This window comes from Parasteatoda tepidariorum, chromosome 8, assembly GCF_043381705.1.
Source record: "Parasteatoda tepidariorum isolate YZ-2023 chromosome 8, CAS_Ptep_4.0, whole genome shotgun sequence".
Lineage (NCBI taxonomy): Eukaryota > Metazoa > Arthropoda > Arachnida > Araneae > Theridiidae > Parasteatoda > Parasteatoda tepidariorum.
The window spans coordinates 38,361,234-38,376,239 of NC_092211.1; the positions used below are offsets into that span (position 1 = coordinate 38,361,234).

Consider the following 15,006-nt stretch of genomic DNA (forward strand, 5'->3'; position numbering starts at 1 on the left):
AGCGAATTGACTATATATATATATATATATAGATAAAAGAGTATAGATGTGCATACATAATGTTTCGTACAAATTTTACATCTGTATATACATGTTATCCCAATGAATGTAATATGCACAATGTATGAATGAATCATACATACATTGCATGAGAACAGATTTACTGAACATATGTACAATATATATGTATATTTATTTATATATATATATTATCATTTATTAATTTTTTATTTACTTATAATATAGAATATTTGTCAAAATTTAAGTAAAGCAAACATGCATTTTTGGATATGTCAATATATAAAAGAGGGAAAACTAAAATGCTTTTGAAGCTATTTAAAAAAAGATGGAGCTAAAAGCATTTAAACCCGTTTAATTGACTTAAAAAAGAATTAGGAATTGGAAGATGGTAATAAGAAACGCTATGTATTTTCAACCATCAACTAATTATCAGGCTCTGTTATTTTCTATCCATCTTAACCACAAGTAATTCAATAGGATTTTTATTCTTTATTTTTCTCTCTATTAGGTATTATCATATGATTCCTAAAATATTCCGCTCATTTCTGACAGGTATCCTAATAATGTACATTATGGGCGGTATTTGAGAAACATCCTTTATCTACCGACGAATAACTGCATTAAATCTAATATTGCTTCTAAACTTAAAAAAAAACTAAATTCTAAAAACTAAATAGATGGAAAATTATACAACCACGAGTAAGGGACTCCAAGAAGTATTCTGGCCTCAAGCATTGATGTCCATACACAGTTCTTGGTATATATAATATGTACAAGAATTGCGTTTGGACAATCATGGCTTGGTACTCAGACACGAAGTTATCTTTTTTCCATTCCCCATCTTTCTAATGCCTTCTCCATCTTCTGTGTACTCAGAATCCACCCTATTTTTCTTCTCTCCCGGGAACACTGAAGAAGCCTTCTCTTTGTTTACATTTCCTCTTTTGTTTTAGATCTCCTCCAGATATGAACATTGGATGACTTTTAGCTCCGGCTATGAAAAAGAATGGATATAGTTATAGACAGTTTCAGCTATATAAAAACAAGGTTGTTTTTTTTATATATCAATATAGAATGAGATAGTTATGCGGAATATTATCAGTAGTATAGCAAAGTGAACTGAAAACAAACCTGAATATAAATTTAATTTTCACTTATACTTATTTTTCGCTCAATTTTCATAAAAAATACTTAATAATAAAAGCATAATAATAATAATTACATAATAATAGATAAATATTTAGAATTTTCATTAATTTGGATTATTGCATTATTCCCATGAATAAAAATCTGATAACAATATTGTATTGTAGCACAATAACATTTTTGGTAAAAAAAAATTTTTTTGAGTAATAAAATTAAAATATACGGTATTTATAACATTCATTTGGTTATTTCTCGGTTCATATAATTGTTTACCAAAATATCTAATTTTCAAATTTTTCGTTTGTATTACTACACATTTAGTAAAAAAATCAAAAGCGAAGAGTTAATTTAATCAAATAAATAGTTTTCATACTTTTTTCTTATGTATCATATTAAAATTAATAAGCTTTTACCACATTTATCAAATATTATATTAGCCATATTTTCACGTTTATTTTACCAAAATATTTACCAAAGCATTTGGTTAAAAATTACCGAGAGTTTTGGTGTTCCCATAGAGCCAAAAAAGACGGCCAATTTTACTATATTCTTGTAGTTTTGACCATACTTTTTTTCTCAGTGCATGATGAGGCGTTTACAAATCATAAAAAACAAAATGGTAATATTGAATAATTATGCTATTAAAAAAGGAATTAGAATATAAAATTTATGCTTAATAATTTCACAATACAACCTTAAAATAAATGGAGTACGTTTAACATCAATCTAACAAAGTTAGTAAGTGCTTAAATATCAAACTATCTCAGATCTTTTGATCAGGGAAATAATTATCTATCTTAGAGCAGATATTTATTTTCTTTTGATTAATATTATGTGTTTAGTCAGAACTGTTAGTTTCTCATAGTGGGAAAATGTATCCAAACATTTAAAGTGGTATCAAACTTATGCCATAAAATTTGCTTTCAAAAGACCATCAATTAAGCATCGGTGCATACTAGGAAATATTACTTTAATATTTGATTCTAAATAGACCACTATAAACTTTAAAATGTTCAAAGATATGAAAAAAAAGAAAGATAAGAAATTTATATGAATTATATGTATGGAAAGTGTGCGATATTCAAAAGAGACAGCTTTAATTATAAATTTTTAGGAAAAAATAATAGTAATATGTAATAATTATGCTGTTTGATCAGATGAACTAATTATTTCAAAGCAATTGTAAATACATACAGTTTTTTGTTATTTTAATTTCTCTATTTTAAGTATAATAAATTTAATTTCGTCAAAAAATAATAACATTGATAATAATGATAAGTTTACTTATTCTGAAATGTCTGCAGGTCTAATTTTGTTATTTTAACTATCCCCTGCACTAGTGAGCTATCATCGAATATTTATAATGCTTATTACGTAATCTTACTTCAGTATATTTTAAATATACAACATTAAATTGTTTCGTTATCTGATTAATTTTTTAAATATCTTATTCTCGGTTCGTTCTCAATAGGTGAAAGTGTTTAGTTATCTAATTCACAGCTTAGTAATCTAATTCTCATTTAGTTTTCAATAGATGAAGTTGCTAAAATATCAAATTTTCAGTTTAGTTATCTAACTCTCGATTTCATCTAATTCTAATTTAGATTTCAATGGATTAAGATGATCAGTTATCTAATTATCTCTTTAGTTTTCTAATTTTCAGTTAATTCTCAAACGATGAAGGTGCTAAAGGCAATCGTTGAGTGTTTGCGGAATGAAAAACAGTTTTAATAACAAACGCTCTTTTATTAATCTTAAGAAAGCTCCCTTTTGGTTGAGAGTTACATCTCAAAATGCGCGAATACAATAACGCAAGCTGTTTGAAGGAGTTTCCAAAATTTTTCGAATTCTGAAATTACAATTCGAATAGGTCACAATATTCGTTTTCTGTCATAATCGTAAACGCTTTTAAAATTTTTTTGCTCAAACTTACTAAAATTTCAATTAGAACATTTATTTATTATAACCTTCATTTCAATTACTACCTTACACGATAATGCATCACAATTATATAAGTGCAGTACGAAATAACGTGTTTATACAGGTTTTTTAATTGACACTTTGCAACGCAAAATAAATAGCGAGTGATACAACGAGAAGTTGCTTGGCATTCAATTTTTTTTACAGTGATTAAATCATCATATTGAATGGGTTAAGAAATTTTCAAAAAGTTACTAAGATAATTGAATTAAATATTTTCGTCAAGATTTTTATCGCACGTTGTTAAGCATATCGGATAAATTAACATGAGGGAAATTTGAGTATTGGCTAAATTTATTTCATTTTATAACCCAATTCTGTGTTCACGACTATCAATGATCAATTCCATAGCCTTGTAATTATGAGCCCAATCCGGAAGACAAGAAAACTCCCTGATTAAGCATCTGTACAAACTAGTCTTCAATGAGGCTTTTTTTTTTGTTGGAACTAACCTGAATTTGCGTCACATGTAGAGGGAAACCAAGAAAATCTCAAACAATTAGCCTGACGGCAAGGTGATTCGAACCATGATCCATCTACCATAGAGGATATTTTTCGTCAACACAGTGGTCAATATGAGCTGAGAGAAGAATTCGTACCAACCACTCACCGCTGGGATTCGAACCTGGCATACCTCATTGTGAGACGAGCGCTTCATACTCTGAGCATCAGAGGTACGAGTATTGATTAATTGAAGAATTCTTTGTCACCTCATTCTTCCGTAATTTGCGTAATAAGATGAGAAATAACTCCCTGAAGAAAAGGAACTGGGGTCTGTTATTTCGTTATATTTAGACGAAAGATATATCAAACTGTATTGTGAATACTCTTTTAGAGATAAATTTGGCTATTCATAGACGTATTCAATCTTCCCAAATTAGATCTTTAAACAAGTAAAAAAAATTTAATAAAAAATCCCTAATGAATCAAATAGCTGAAGTTAGCTACAAATCCATTATTTTTCAGTCTGATTTTATACAAAAATATGTAACTTTAATTAATGGAAGTTTTACTTCATCAATTGCCGGAGAAAATAATAAATTGCTGTTTCATAAATTTTATACCTTTCAATTTTTAGGTTTTAAATCCAAATATGCATGAATCTAAATTACTTGCATTCTTAAGCGTATAAATCATATGGAAAACTAAACGCTTCAAAGAATCTGACTTAATTGCTTTAAAACAAAGAATTTTAAATTACTAAAAGATCAGAAATCTTAATATTGTCAACATTAATGAATATTCACAAATTAGAGTATCGAGGAGCGAGCTTAAAATTTGCATAAACCATTAATTCCGAGTTTAGAAACGGAATTTTCAACTGATAATAACTTTCATTATTCTCATTTTGAATACAATGAATAATTCAACAAATATTTACTTTCGCTAAGTTCATTTACAAATAAATTTATTCGAAGATAATTCGTGATTTTAGGTATTCAAAATCTCCTTTTAAAGAAATTGTTTTCGAGATTTTAAGCTTTGACTGCTGATGAAATAATCCTCTTTGCTAGAAAATAACATCAGAATATATTTGTTACCTACAACAACGTCTCTAAAAAGTTTTATTGAGTGTAATAAATTAAAATATGATCTATTTCAAATTTATTTTTGCAATTTCACTTTATGTGATTTTACTAAACTTAATATTAATATTGCAATGAAAATGAAGTAGATATTTTAAAGGCTTGAAAGAAAATTTCATAGATTTACTTTATTTTGACTTGAAGTATCGGAATATTTATTATACAGATAATACAATCGTAAAAATAATCTTTTATTTCTCGGCCATTCACTAATGGATTAATTACCTCTTCAAAACATAGATGGCAGCACAATATTTTACACAAGAAAACTTCATTGATTATTAAAACAACTCATTTGCGATGTCTCAGAGAAATTTATGATATTTTGTTAACAAATTTTAAGCATTTCTCTAGTCACTCGAATAAACGAATGCTTCTTTGTTTCAGATGTATTGAAGAAACTTTTAGGCATTGATTTATTCATCAAAAATGTTACATAAGGGGTATATTAGAATTGCATCTGAGAATATGGATTTAGATGAATAAATGGTAAATTGGTAAAATTTTGAGCTCTTTGCTTTTGTAATGGAGAATATTGTTTGTGATAGGAAAGTAAAAAATATCCAATGCAAAATAAATATTGAAAATAAATTATTCATCACTTCTCACGACAAATTTGATATTCACTTGCTGAAATTTATAAAAATTATTTATTTTCATATTCAATTCCTCTGAAAATACAAGTTGTATAAAATTAATGTTTCAGTACGTGAGTAGTGAACTATCTTTGTATTACGGAAGTATTTCTACAAACAGGTAACAAAATTTCAGAATAAATATCAAACATTATAAAATTGTCCTACTTTAAAATTCAAAGTATATTTGAGAATGTATTTACAGATTTAAATCCAAATATTTTTCCATAAAGAAACATAAACACATTCTGCTATTTCAGTTTCCATAAAATGGAGGCAACTGTTTCTGTAACATTTTAGATTCCATAAAAATGAATTTTTTTTTTCAGTTCTTTTCCTCTTCGCTCAACAACATAAGGTATGTTGTAAGGTAAAGGGGGAGGGTGATAGGGGAAGTGGTACTTGTCCACTGGGATGAGGAAATCTTTGGTACCAGAAAGATATGAAAAATTCAAAGGCTATGAAGAAAATAAAAAAAAGTAAATATATATTTATATACAAAAGGACAAGAGTTTTTCTATTTTGTTCACGCTCTATGACCGTATAAATGTTCTGACTCAGAATTCATGAAAAATTTTATCTCTTTCCTCCAAACAAGGAAGAAAAAAAGTCATATTTTAACATAATAAAATTACTAAAACTCTTGTTTAATTTAAAACTATTATTCTATTAAAAAACTTGCATTCTTTTTTTAGCAGATTTTTTTTTAGTTTTGGTAAAGTATTTTCATAATTAAAATTTGTTTTATTTTTTGTTTGATTTATTAATATGCAAAAAATAAAAGTTTTTCTTGTCTGTTAACGCTCTATGGCCGATTGCCCAATATTCATGGGGAAAATATCTTATTGCAGCATAAATGGAAAAGAAAAGGCATCAGAAATGATAACTTTAACGCGTTTTGTAGTACTATTTTAAATATTTTATGTTTAATTTAAAATAAGTGCTTTTTTTTTCATTTTTCCAGTAAACTTTACTTACTACTTCATCGGTTCCAAGAAATTTATTCATTATCAATTTTTTTTCCAAATTTTTATGTTTCTTATTTATTTGTGCACATAAGGACGAGATTAGTTTTTATTATTCATGCTCTATAACCACAAAAAGGTTTGGCTCAGAGCTTATGAAAACTCTTAACTGCTTGAGTAAAACGGAAAAAAAAAACACTCTTACAGACTTCCGTAATATTATGCTTAAAACTTTATGTTTAATATAACAATATTATTCTCACAAAAAATTTAATTTCTTTTATCAAGACTTTTTAATCATGTTTTAAAGAAGTTTTTTTTTTAATTTTTATTTTTAATATTTTTATCAAAACGGAGAAGAGGTTTTCTATTTTGTCCTCATTCTGTGACCATGTGAATATTCTGGTTCAAAATTCACAAAAAAAATATCTCTTTGCACTGAAAAAGAAATTATATTTCCTAAATTTATTATTTCTTATTACAGATTTTCGTTCTTGCTATAAAAAAGTTTTATACTTATGTACAAAAAAAAAAACAGTATTTTTCCTTCGCGCATGCGGTATATGACTGTCCAATGTCTTAATTAAAGTTCAGAATTCATGAAAGAGTTCAAATATTTTCGCCAGGAAATTATAAAATTTTTAAATCATTTGAAGTTTAGTAAATGCGTCAATGGTTTAAAAAAAAATTATTTTTTGCGACAGATTTTGCATTTACACTAATTTAAATTCTCCTTGAAATTATCTTAGGCATATTTAAAGATTCACAATAATAATAAAAACAACTATTTTCTCTTAAACATAAAAATAAGTTGTTTAGGGTTATCGTTTAAACCAAGAAGATAAAAAATACTGTGCCGGAAAATTTCAATGAGGACATATAATCTAATGAAATATCGTTTTCATGCATATTAAATATCAAAAATTAAATGGATACTTATTTAAAATAAAATTAGATATTATATGAATAATAGCTTATACTGTTTTTGGTATGCTCATTAATGATTTGATTCATTTTCAAACTTAATACAAACTAAATTACTAAAAATGCGCTATATTTGCAATACTTTTTTTTATAATATTAAAGAAATAAAACAATACTTTACATGAAAAAATAGTAAATAACTAAACAATATATAATTACAGCAAATATTAATAAAAAGTTTACAATTGCACAAATACACTAAATTATTTTTGGAAACTTCTAAATAAATATTTATAGTGCTTGAATTTTCGTATTTTGTTTAACTACATAAAGTTTTTTTTTAACGTTTTGAAATTTTTCTCACACTATTTCCTATTAGTTTACAGCTTGTATACCTTTTATTGCTTAAGCAAATTTGATTTTACGAACTTTTAACGAAACTTATTTATTTTGCTATTTAGTTACAATTCCAATTTTTGTAGCATGGTATTGAAATTAAAGAATAATATTTTGATTTAGAAAGTCAGAAATTTTATTCTAGCAGAAAACGAGAAAAATTTAAATATTATTTATCTATTTTTTTTCTAAATTTGTGTAAACCAGTTTCATTCTTTAATTCGAATAATATTTTGATTAATATTATAATTGAAATAGTATTATATGCAGTTTTTTAAATGATTAAGTGGAAAAATCCTTGTTTTGAGTTATAATGATTACATTGAAGCAATATAAATGTAAAAGATGTTTTTAGTAACTGTACACGAAACCGCTCAGCATACTTTAAATTTGACGCTATCTTACAAAATAATCCACTTCAACAATTTAAATTATAAAACATAAGTTTCCTCTTGCTTTAAAAAATTCTCCTGCCTCTCAAAAGCAGTACAACAATTAAGATTAGTGCTCTAAATCTATTTTTGAGTTGAAATCAAAATGCAGATTTTAAGAACACTTTCCGAAATGATTAATTTAATATTTTATTAACTAGCTTTAAATATAAAATAAAAGTTATGATACGATCATAAAAGTACTTAAATGTTCATTCATATATTTATATCAATGTTTATTTACTGTCTTTAGGAATTATTTGGAAATTATTTTCATTAGTTTTGCAAATGAAAAGGAATAATGTGGGGAATGATTATACCTTAGAATGCTTTGTAAACCGTTGTTCTTTTAAATTCGAACTATCCTAACACATATATTTCTGTCACCAGAATTAAATTCGCAATTTTGAGCAGTACTTCCCTGCGGAGTAAAATTCAACACCGAATTTCGGGATTCTGAAATCGACGGTCCTTCACCTCTTCTCCCCGTCCTCCCCCCCTTTTGCTACTTCTGGGTTTTATCGAATTAAAATGTAAATGAGAGAATTCGAATCCAAAGTTTCTCAGCCGAAAACACGGCGAAGGGTCCCCCTCTTCAGTTTATTTCTTTGTGCTTCTATTTGAAGGTTGAAGCGCGGGGGTGGGCTGGAATAGAATTTAAAAATGCGACAGCTCCGGGATTTTGCGTTGAAAAGGGGGGGGGGAGACTGCCGGGATATATCGATGTCATAAAAATGTTCGTGGAATGAAAATTTTCTAGCTGACGGTCGCGAAAAATGCCAGAACCATGAGATTGGAGGAATCTCGGGAAGGTCATTTTGTGCCGGATTTCGGTTGAAAGTTAATGATTCCTCCAATCATTAGACTGCAAATTGGAAGAGGGGGGAGTGGATGGGGTTAGTTTTAAAATGACGATTTGCAAGAATTGTTATTAAAGTAGATTTTAAGATATGGTAGCTTCTGTGGAGCTATCATTTATATCAAATTCCATAAGAAGAGTCCACATATTGTAACAATTCGGTTTATTGCATTTTGGAATAGGGAGATGCATGTAGCAGATAAATCAGTTAATTGAAATAAATTAATGAAGGAATAAATTAATAAATAAAAAATTAATGAATGTAATTAATAATTAATGAATGTAATAATAAATTAATGAATAAATTAATGAATAAATTACTAAACTAAACTCAGCGGCGCGACAGCCCATAGAGGGAAAAGGCCTACTGTGCCCATCTGAATTTTCTTGACCTTTGGGCTCTGGGGTGCAGGGGCAGATGTTCCGGTTAGGTGGTCATTCGAACGCGAAACCCCTAGTGTTAAGTTCCCAAACATGCTTGGTACTCATTTATTGACCCACTGAAGGGATGAAAGGCTGAGTCAACCTTGCCCGGCTCGAGGAGCGAACCAGGGACCTGTGGCACGACAACGCGAAGCACTACCGCTCAGCCACCGGGCGTAATAAATTAATAAACGGTTACAAAGGTATAATTTTAGCCTTCTTTTCTGCTGTTTTATAGTGCAGCAAACAATTATACAGTCATATATTTTGATAGAAAATAAAATGAGATATTTACTGGGTGTTTTGCAAAGACTACCCTTTATGTATATTTGTAAAGTGTTCTCTTTTTTCCAAAATGAAAAAAGTATAAGTAATGAGGTTTGCAAATTAGTATTGTAGCGAGAAGATAGCGAAAATATCTACTAAATTTTACAAATCATGATTGAAGAGGCATTTCTGTTACCCATTTTATTACTTCTCTATTTTTCCCCCACAATGAAATAAGTTTTGATGTTTTTTACACCCGCCTTCCCAAAATCTTGGTGTGACAGATTTCAATTCCGTCAGTTCTTCGGTTAAACAGTAATTTGTGACACAAAATAAATCTTTATTGAAGGGAAATTGCTAATTATTTTTACTGAAGTACAGTTAAATTACTATCTAGTTAAACATTACGATCTAGTCACAGCCCCAACTAGTGTTTCGGAAAAAAAATCTCTCTCAAGGATATACACTCTTTGTAAAGAAAAGAAACAAATTTCATTGTATAGCTCTGCATAAGTAGCTTGTACTTTGTAGCAAGTTTTTTTAATATGTGTAACCATCTTTAAAAACAATTACCATCTCATGCATTGGTGGTATTTTTTTAAAATTATTCTGTCTAAACTTTTGGATACACTTGCCAAATTTTTGATGATTTTGTCCAATTAATTAAAAGATGTGGGGTTTATTTCATAGAATAATATATATATTGAACATAACTCTGCCATTAAATTTGTGTTCTTGCTCAGCATCCTGAATTTATACTTTCCTCAACAAACAAAACTTTCCTTCACAAAATTAGTTTGCCGATCTGCAGATAGAAAAGCAAACACAAATATAAGATTCTTGAAAATTATAAATAATTCATTTTTCAAAATTCAGGTAAATTTATGTAAATTGCGAAATAAAATGAAAAAAATAGTTTTTTTAATATCCGAAACTTTGATTGCTTATTTTTTTAAACTGTATAGAAGCTTATTCTACTTTTTAACTTTCAAAAGTGGACTTTCAAAAGTTAATTTTTAACTTTCAAAAATAAATTTGCAGCTTTTTCCATTCATTTAATAGTGTATAAAATTTTTAACTAAGGTTTTGACAACTTTTTGTCTACTTTATATATGCTAATTCGTTTGTAAACATTTGAAATTAAGTTTGTGTTAGGATCACATACAATTTTAAATTGATGAAGATATTGTTCCAAATTGATTCCAGAAATTCTGCTTCCCTAATGAAGAATAGAATGAAAACAAATTTACAAATATTAATATCTTGAATTTTAAATTTAAGTGCACTGTTCCGTATGCTTCTAATGATATTTTTAATCAGTACTTAATATTTTGCAATGCCTATTTTGTCAATTGAAACAAGATATAGGAAATAAAATCATTAGAATGTAAAGCGAAATAATCGATATCTATAAATGTTTATATATATTTCTACGCCATATAAGTTTAACAAAACAAAATTACAAATAAAGTTACAAATTAACAATACGCAGTTGTATTCTTGAATGCAAATATAAAAATAATGTTAAACTTATGCCTATTCTGCTAAATACATTGCAATTCTTGCAATGTAATGAATTAATAAATTGTAAGAGAATCATTATAATTAAATGTGATATTTAATTAATATTTCTTGATTAAAGAAATGTATATACATTTTTTAATTAACATGGATTCTGACTTGTCTTAAGCCTTTTGATGAAGCAGGTGCATTAAATGGCTTTCTGATGAAAAAAATAAAGTTATAAAGCTTGCAATATCATTAATTTATTTTCGTGAAAAAACGGTAATTGCTTAAACATATAAACATTTTGAAGAAAGCTGTTTCTTAATAAATTAAATTTATTAACTGCATTTCAGCTGTATGATAAAGTAATACGTCATTATTTATTTAATCTTTTTTTGCTGAAAAAAAGGCATTAATGGTAAAGAAGTTTTCTTTTTTTTTCAGTAGCTTGAAAGGAAATAATTCATCAAGCTTTCCTAATTAATGCATGCATACAGCGTTGTTAAAATTTTCAGAAACATTACTTTAGAGAAAATTATTTATTTTTAACTTCGTTACCAGACAATATCTTAATTATCTTACAGAAAAATTGCCGCTATGAAAGATCTAACTCTATAGGTTAAATTAACAAGATTACTTAAACATAATTTCAACAAAAAATATTCATGAAGCATTTTTCTCAATATATTATGATTTTCATGTGAGAAAAATTTGTGAGAAAAGTTTTTCGGAAAGAATGGTTATATAATAATTTATTTACTTGTTATTTTACCACATTTAAACAAAACAGTCACATAACCATAAAAAAATGATAATCAAATTGTTAACTATGCGAAAAGCGTTTATTAACTGCTTTCTCTTGATATGGTTAAACAACTAGAATTTTATCGCACCAACTAAGCTTGCCTAATGAAGTCCCATAGCTCCTTGCAACTGCGAACATATTATAGTCGAGAGTGTTAATCTATCTGTCTCATGGCTGACAGAAATGGGGTTCGAATCCTAGTGTCGACACCATAATATTTCTTCCATTCCCTTCAACAAATGAAAAGTTTCCAGTATCCTGTACTTTTCCAATGTCCATTAGCTAACGAAAGCATAGCTCCTATGTATAGTTAAATTTCTTTTTAAACAAATTAAAAACGCGCTAGTTGTAAATGGATAGAAAACCATGTGGTTTTTTTATTTTTGGTTCCATAACCATACTAGTTTTTAACGGCTTAAAAGCTGTAAATGTAAAAAAAATGTTCTTTACCGTAAACTGCTGCAGATAAAACATACTGCTTCCGGTTATTTTACAATAATTTTAGAATTAAAATTCTGAAGCCGTAAATGTAAAAAATGTTCTTTACCGTAAACTACTGCAGATAAAACATACTGCCGCCATTTATTTATCAATAATTTTAGAATAAAAATTCTTACAGTGCGTGAAACAAAATCTTATCTTTAATTATTATATAAGCTTGTCATGCATTTATAAGTCAATAAAGCTTGATTTGTACACCAAACACATTCTGGAACTTAAAAAATAAATTTTTCTTTACAAATTTTAAAACGTGGCTACCTTATTTGTTCTTGTCCAGCTGAACGAAGTATAACCTCTTTTGTAGAAGGAAAAGGGCTTGTAACTAATAAAAGCATGTAGTAAAAATATAAGGATATACTTAGAATATTATCTTTATTTATTTGTAAATATTTGTGGTTCTTTAAATGGAAAAGTTATCTGAGAAGCAACATAACTTTTGTACCTGAATGCGTAAATGTTTTATTAAAATCTAATTTAGTTATTGAAAATGAACTTATGTAACTTTCGGTAAATCAAATTAAAAAATGAAGAAAAACTACTATATATTCTTAATCGACAAAATAATGAAGCGAATTTCCAGAGTTTATTCTTCATGAACCGGCTGCTTTGCATGATGTTCCGGCTATTCTGCCAAGATATAACAACTAAAATTTCTGAAGTTTGTTTTCATAACTTGTTCTATAATAAGTTCCATAAGTTTTTACAGGATTTGTAAGCACTTAGAAAAATCTGTTCAATACTTTACCATAATATCAGTAATTTAATCCATTGCATCATGCAAATTTACTGCAACTTTAATAACAATAAAAATACTCATTGCAATATTTTAAAGACTAATAATTGCCCTAAATCTGAAATTTATTTTTTTTAAAAAGTATGTTTATTAATCCCTTTAAACGAGAAGGGAATTTAATGATCATTACAAAGGAAAACATATAAATAAGAATTTCAGTTCATAGTAGCATTATATAATAAACTTATTGTAATTAAAATTTGCATTAACATTAAGTTTACAGTAACATCAAAAGAGAAATGAAATTTTGTGTAAAAATATAACATATAAATCAACATCGTGAACTTAAAGTTTACAGTAGCATTGTATAATAATTTTATAGTAATTAAAGTTTCCATAATCATAAAGTTAATAGTACAATTAAGCTAGAAACAAAATTAATGTTCATTATAAAAGAAAGCATGTAAATAAACATTGTGAACTTAAAGTTTACAGTAGCATTACATTATAATTAACTCATTAGCGTAGAAATATTCAAAAAATTTTACTGGAAGAACAATTAAACTCTTCTCCTATTAGTTCTTCTTAGTGCATGGTAAGACGAAGTTTATAGACAAAATAAACATTTGTCCATTTAGAAGGTCTTTTGCTAACATTTACTAATTTTATAAACAATGCATGGACGCAAAAGAATTTCATCCAAATTGAATCTAATAAATATTCTCTCCGATGCGAGTTAGTGAACTGCAAAAGTGTGAAGTAGAAATTAAACACTAAATTAAACTAAAGGCAAAAAGATTATTTACAAAAGACTTTCTCCTTTAGCCTTTGAAAGAGGCCTCTTGTATAAGTTCCTCCTGGATGCATTGATAATCATAAGTATCATTGACAGCGGGTTGAAATGGAAAATTCAGTAAGTTAGCGTCAAATTAAATTAGACACGTTTCTGCTTCATTCCAATTAAATATGTGCTAATGAAATTGGAAGAAGTTAAAGTAATTGGATTAAAGTTACTTTGGAATATGAGTATGGAAGTTATTCTGTACTTATATAACTCTTTTTCCCATGGCAATTTTAACAAAATGTTCGTATAATAATTGAAACGGTGATACTTTTGATATGATTTAATAAAATTACATCTGGTTATTGAATTTTAAGTTTTAGCATTGTCTACGTACGTTTAATCAGTTATATGTAATTCATTTTGCATATATAATTATCAATAGCCGAATATGTCTTTAAATAATTTTGTAAGTTATAAAATACGAAATAAAAGTGGAATTATCTTGTAAAATGTACAAGAGAGAACTCAATATATATTTTAAAGTATTCTATCGATTAAATGACTGCACTGTATATAATTATACTTTTTTTCATCTTCGCTTTGATTCCTTGATCGATACATAATCTGTCTTGCCAATGAACAGACCTAGTGCGTTCTCCAGAGGTGGTATCCACTCTTTCAGGACCATCACAATGGGTGAGATACCGTTGGTCATGTTAATTTGGACGCCTAGCTTCTATCACACTAGATGGCAGCACCGAGACTCTATTTGGATCTTAAAGTGTACTAGGAGTTTAATTTTGCCGGAAATGCCAAGAGCCAATAAGGCACTCCAGGGATCTTTTACATGCCGCATATTCATACGACATGGCCGCCGAGGATTTTCAGCATCCCGAAAATCAGGTGTCCGGGCCAGGGATCGAACCCGCTGACTTGGGCTCAGAAGGCCGACGACAAACCAACTGCTCCACCCAGTCACCATATAATTATACCAAATGGGGAGAATTTAATGCTATAATCTTTTTTATCCATATTAAAGTATAG

At 27.9% G+C, this 15,006-nt stretch overlaps 1 long non-coding RNA gene across 1 annotated transcript in view; it reads right to left on the reverse strand.

Moving 5' to 3' along the window:
- Window positions 1-500: 500 nt before the first annotated feature.
- LOC139426265 (uncharacterized) overlaps window positions 501-15,006 on the reverse strand; it is a 91,934-nt gene continuing 77,428 nt past the window's right edge. The window contains exon 3 of the long non-coding RNA XR_011637510.1: window positions 501-1,015. This is a non-coding gene — a long non-coding RNA (uncharacterized lncRNA). The remainder of the gene's footprint in view (window positions 1,016-15,006) is intronic.